Source organism: Babylonia areolata, chromosome 28 (assembly GCF_041734735.1).
Source record: "Babylonia areolata isolate BAREFJ2019XMU chromosome 28, ASM4173473v1, whole genome shotgun sequence".
Taxonomy (NCBI): domain Eukaryota; kingdom Metazoa; phylum Mollusca; class Gastropoda; order Neogastropoda; family Buccinidae; genus Babylonia; species Babylonia areolata.
The window spans coordinates 1,285,328-1,292,827 of NC_134903.1; positions in this window are offsets into that span (position 1 = coordinate 1,285,328).

The following is a 7,500-nucleotide window of genomic DNA, read 5'->3' on the forward strand; positions in this document are numbered from 1 at the left end:
CACACACTTACACACACACACACACACACACACACACAGCGTCACACACACACACACACACACACACACACACACACACTCACACACACACACACACACACACACACACACATATTTTACATGTATATACATATATATATATATATATATATATAGAGAGAGAGAGAGAGAGAGAGAGAGAGAGAGTTAGTCAATCGCCGCCAGACAGAATCAATTGGCCCGGAGTCAAGAATCGGGGTGTTTCGGAATGCAATGTGTGTGTGTGTGTGTGTGTGTGTGTGTGTGTGTGTGTGTGTGTGTGTGTGCGTGCGTGACGCTGTGTGTGTGTGTGTGTGTGTGTGTGTGTGTGTGTGTGTGTGCGCACAATGACACAGTTGGGGCTGTATTTTAAAGGTTGAATAGCGGGTTACATAGCTTTTGAAGGCCATGGGGACAACAGTGTGTCTAGGCAATGTGTATCCACTGTGTCTAGGGCTTGGTATAGCAGATTGGACTATTCAGCCATCTGCGCATTCACAGAAAGATTCATGAGCATCCCCCACCCCACCACCACCCTCCCCCCATCCTCCAGCTGGATGACAACGATGGTCATCATCGATCTCGATGGACACACACCACCTTCTTTACTGTGACACGTCTTCACTGAAAAATCCAACAGACTGCTGTCAGATGGCACGATGCTTTTAGTTCGTCCCTCCGTTCAGTTTGCAGTGAGTCATGGGTGTGAGTCAGGACAAGTCAGGACAAGTCAGGACAGAATCGACAGAAAACATTTGTCCCTGGAAGACCAACACAGGCATGTACACTACGACTACATACTCCAACACACACACGCGCGCGCGCGCGCACACACACACACACATACATGCATTACAGCACACACACACACGCACACACACACACACACACACACACACGCACGCACGCCGCCACACAGACACACACACGCACGCACACACACATACATACAAACGTGCGCACGCACGCACACACACACACACACACACACACACACACACACACACACACAACACAACACACACACACATACACTACAACACACACACATACACACTACAACACACACACACACACACACACACACTACAACACACACACACACACACACACACACACACACAAGCGCGCCCGCACACACACACACACACACACACACACACACACAAGCGCGCACACGCACGCACACACACACACACACACACACACACACACACACACACACACACACACACACACACACACACACACACACACACACACACACGGGCGAACGAACAAACTATTGCATGAATCGCTCACCGCTAAGGTTCATGACTGATGGCTGACTGATGGCTGACTGGTGGCTGACTGATGGCTGGCTGACTGATGGCTGGCTGACTGATGGCTGACTGATGCCTGACTGATGGCTGACTGATGGCTGGTTGACTGATGGCTGACTGATGGCTGACTGATGGCTGGCTGACTGATGGCTGGCTGACTGATGGCTGACTGATGGCTGGCTGACTGATGGCTGGCTGACTGATGGCTGACTGATGGCTGACTGATGGCTGGCTGACTGATGGCTGACTGACTGATGGCTGACTGATGGCTGACTGATGGCTGACTGATTGATGGCTGACTGATGGCTGACTGATGACTGACTGATGGCTGGCTGACTGATGGCTGACTGACTGATGGCTGACTGACTGATGGCTGACTGGTGGCTGACTGATGGCTGACTGACTGATGGCTGACTGACTGATGGCTGACTGATGGCTGACTGATGACTGACTGATGGCTGACTGATGGCTGACTGATGACTGACTGATGACTGACTGACTGATGGCTGACTGATGGCTGACTGACTGATGGCTGACTGATGGCTGACTGATGGCTGGCTGATGGCTGACTGGTGGCTGACTGATGGCTGACTGATGGCTGACTGATGACTGACTGGTGGCTGACTGATGACTGACTGATGACTGACTGATGGCTGACTGACGGCTGACTGACGGCTGACTGATGGCTGACTGATGGCTGACTGGTGGCTGACTGATGACTGACTGATGGCTGACTGATGGCTGACTGGTGGCTGACTGGTGGCTGACTGATAGCTGACTGATGACTGACTGATGGCTGACTGATGGCTGACTGGTGGCTGACTGATGGCTGACTGGTGGCTGACTGATGGCTGACTGATGGCTGACTGATGGCTGACTGATGACTGACTGATGGCTGACTGATGGCTGACTGATGGCTGACTGATGGCTGACTGGTGGCTGACTGAGGGTGAAGATGTATGGACTGAACAATCAACATTCAGCCCGTCAGTCACATTCATCCACATCGATCCTTCTTCAGTCGTGGGCTGAACTCCCACGTTCACTCGTATGCACACGAGTGGGCTTTTTACATGTATGACCGTTTTTACCCCGCCATGTAGGCAGCCATACTCCGTTTCCGGGGTGTGCATGCTGGCTATCTTCTTGTTTCTACAACCCACCGAACGCTGACATGGATTACAGGATCTTTAACGTGCGTATTTAATCTTCTGTTTGTGTACACACACGAAGGGGGTTCAGGCACAAGTAGGTCTGCTAACTATGTAGACCTGGGAGATCGGAAAAATCTCCACCCTTTATCCACCAGGAGGCATTACCGAGATTCGAACCCGGGATCCTCAGAATGTAAGTCCAATTAACGCTTGAACCACTCGGCTATTGCGCCCGTCAGACTGATGGACTGAATGGCAACAAAGAGCGACCCCACGCTGACTGGACACCTCACGAACAAGCACCTTTTTTCCTTCTTTTTTTTTTCATTACACACACACACACACACACACACACACACGCACGCACGCACGCACGCACATACGGACACACACACACACGCACGCACGCACACACACACACACACACGCACACACACACTCACGCACGCATGCACGCACACACACACACACACACACACGCGCGCGCGCGCGCGCGCGCACGCACGCACGCACACACACACATACGCACGCACGGACGCACACACACACATACGCACACACACACACACGCACGCACGCACGCACACACAAACACACGCACGCACGCACGCACACACACACACACACACACAGGCTGTCAGGAAATGCGGAAGCGCTGAGGAGGATTGATGTGAAAATGTATGAGGTAGTCTTTAGATACGTGATTTTGAGTCAGTAGAGTATGTGGAATACTTTGGGTAGTTTGGTGAGACAGTGATTTATCCCTCGTCTTGACTGGCTGCACGTTTCGTGAAAACACTTCAGGAGTGAACTTTTTATTTTGAAATGGAAAATTGTGACCTAGTTTTAGCGTCACTCCTCTCTGAGCCGCTGGCCCATGGAGTGGGGGCTCTGCTGCCTCTTGCTGGGATCCTGTTGTCCGAGTACCATGTTGTCCGGGTACCATGTTGTCCGGGTACCCGTGATGTGGCCTTGTGGAACCTCAGCACTTCCTACCTACCCTGGGTCCACAGGAGGTCCCTGGAGATCGTCGTCGTCTCATTCCCTCGACCGCTGGGGTCGTTGGGGGGACATGAGGAAGATGTCATAGCTCGCCACGCCGTTCTGTTGGCAGCTGTCGTGAGGAGATCTGGCATCGTCATTTTGGTCCATTCCTTGACGTTGTCGGACCAGCTCTTTCTCTGCCGCCCCCGTCTGCACCCTCCCTCCACAGGAAATACTCTGGAGATACTCGCTGAATAACTGAGGCTGGAGGGGTCCGGTCGGGAGTCGTGTCATCGCTTGCTGGAAGTGGGACCAGGAGGATCCAGGCACTAATACTGAGCCACTTGATTTATTGGGCAGATAGCTTGTCTCAAGTCAGAGAGATGGCCAGGAGAGGAGCTGATTGATTTATTGGGCAGATAGCTTGTCTCAAGTCAGAGAGATGGCCAGGAGAGGAGCTGATTGATTTAATGGGCAGATAGCTTGTCTCAAGTCAGAGACACGGCCAGGAGAGGAGCTGATTGATTTATTGGGCAGATAGCTTGTCTCAAGTCAGAGAGACGGCCAGGAGAGGAGCTGATTGATTTATTGGGCAGATAGCTTGTCTCAAGTCAGAGAGATGGCCAGGAGAGGAGCTCATTGATTTATTGGGCAGATAGCTTGTCTCAAGTCAGAGAGACGGCCAGGAGAGGAGCTCATTGATTTATTGGGCAGACAGCTTGTCTCAAGTCAGAGAGACGGCCAGGAGAGGAGCTGATTGATTTATTGGGCAGACAGCTTGTCTCAAGTCAGAGAGACGGCCAGGAGAGGAGCTCATTGATTTATTGGGCAGACAGCTTGTCTCAAGTCAGAGAGACGGCCAGGAGAGGAGCTGATTGATTTAATGGGCAGACAGCTTGTCTCAAGTCAGAGAGATGGCCAGGAGAGGAGCTGATTGATTTAATGGGCAGATAGCTTGTCTCAAGTCTTAGGGTTTTTATTATTTTTAAAAAAAAATTTAAAAGTGAGATTGTGTGTGTGTCTGGAATGAATTAAGAGAATCTGATATATTACGTATAATTATAAACAGAGGGAACAGAGGGAAAAAGTTTTGTCTGTTGGTGTGCCTTCCGGGTGGATGGAGTGATGCGTGACCGTGGACTGTGACACAGACACAGACACAGACACACACACACACACACACACACACACACACAGGTTCTAAGATGGTCAGCAGAGAAAATGCCAATGTCTATGTTGGATGTGTGTGTGATCGGATTCGAACTCACAACATGTGGGGTGTGTTTTCGGCGCTCTCTCCGACAGTCCTACCCAGACAACCCTTGTGACCAAACGTACATGTATGTGTGTGGATGGAAATGGAATGGAGAGGTGGCTCAGTGGATACAGCGCCCATCCAGGAAACAATTCATAGTCCTAGGTTTGAGTCAACCACGCACTGCACTTTTCACTATTCCCTCTAAATACCAGTGTGTTAACTCTCTCCATACGAACGGCGAAAGTATCGACGTTAACAGCGTTTCACCCCAGTTACAATCATCAAAATATTGCAAGCGGAAGGCTCTTATACTGAAGACGTGAATGTTGACAAAGAATACCACAATTCTGACGACGGAAGCTAAAGGCTGGGTCATTCAGACACCCACTGGACATCCGAGGGGTCTGTGTAGAGGAGAAGAGAGGACTGGCCGTACTGAGTGAGTTAATCCTCTAAACATGTGTGCTAATCTTCCTGAAGAAACGTGTGTACAGTTATGCACAGTTCGTTCGTTCTGTTTCTTAACGTCTGTCCATTTTGTGATTTTAGACGAAAACCCATCACCTTCCCCACCCCACCCATGCCTTAAATCATCACTACTTTCCCTGTTCCTCTCTCCTCGATTAGCTTAAAAAGAATATAAACGAAACGAAACAAACTAACAAGTCGATCAGTAGAATTACAACAAAGAGCCAACGGGGCTCCAAATTAAACTCTGAACTATTTCAAACGCATGTTGATTATCATATGTGCAGTTATAACAAAGCTTGTGACAGGAGTGTAAAACATAATTATCGGAAGGATAAACAGCACTGACTTGAAGTTGTGTACCTTGTAAACGGAGATAATTACCACTCTTTATTGCTAAATATATATTTGTCAAACCACACAATACAATACAATACAATACAATACAATACAACACAATACAATACAATACAATACAATACAATACAATACAATACAATACAACACAATACAATGGCAGAAACAATCAGGCGTTGGCCTTGTGGTCCAGTGTTCAGCAGTGATCAGGGTTCCAGGCCCCGTTTCAGCATGGTGCTGTGTCCTTGGGGGAAAGCTCGTCACTCCGTGTTCCTGACTCCAGCCAGGTGTGCACGGGAACCTGACCTTGGTTGGGGAAGGTCAGAACAGCTGAAGGAGAGGATCGAACCCCGGCCTTCCTGTGCTGAGCCCTGCCGACACCTGGGACAGGATGTCACTGCCCCTCAGGTCGTTACAGGCCATGGCACATCTAACTGGACAATACAATACAATACAATTCGACACAACACAATATAACACAACACAATACAATACAATACGACACAACACAATACAATACGATACAATACAATACGACACAACACAATACAATACGATACAATACGATGCAATACAACACAATACAACACAACACAATACGATACAACACAATACAATACGATACAATGCAACACAACACAACACAATACAACACGACACAATACAATACGATACAACACAATACAGTACGATACAACACAATACAGTACGATACAGTACGATACAACACAATACAACACAATACAATACGATACAACACAATACAACACAATACAATACGATACAACACAATACAGTACGATACAGTACGATACAACACAATACAACACAATACAGTACGATACAACACAATACAACACAATACAATACGACACAACACAATACAATACGATACAATACGATGCAACACAACGCAATGCAACACAACACAACACAATACAATACGATACAACACAATACAATACGATACAACACAATACAACACAATACAATACGATACAACACAATACAACACAATACAACACAACACAATACGATACAACACGACACAATACAATACGATACAACACGACACAATACAATACGATACAACACAACACAATACAATACGATACAATACAACACAATACAATACGACACAATACGATACAACACGACACGATACGATACAACACGACACGATAAGGTACAGCCAGAACAATACAGCACAACAAATGCAGTACAGAGGATCACACTTGAGATCGATTTTCAGGGCCTGTTCTGCCCCCTATCCTCCCCCCCCACCCCACCCCACCCCCCCCAAAAAAAGCTGCCCTCCCACCCCCCACCCCCCATCCCTCCAACGGGCTCCACATGCAGATAACCCTCCAGCGCAGGATGAAAAAAAAAAACCAAACCAAAGAAGCACTTGTCTTTTTCCAAGGTTATTTCGGGGGAGGGGAGGGAGGGGGGTGGTCTACATGTTTTCTGTCACGTCGCCCGTGCTTTGAAAGGAATTTTTAGATTGGTTGCAGAACCTGCAGAACCACAGAAACGAACAGCTGATTGGCTGAAAACTGTGTCACAAAAAACAAACAAACAAACAAACAAAAACCAAACACACACACACACACACGCGCACGCACACACACACACACACACACAAACCCACCCAAACTTTTTTTGCATAGTAATGATCAGCGTGACTTGAACATAACAATGACACTGGAGAAGATCATCATGCCCCCCGACTGTCTGGATAGATAACGATAGATAGGTAGATAGATAGATAGCTGACGATGATTAAGGTTGGTGAAATCAACACACACATACACACACATACACACTCCCTCTCTCTCTATCACACACACACACACACACACACACACTCCCTCTCTCTCTATCACACACACACACACACACACACACACACACACTCCCTCTCTCTCTATCACACACA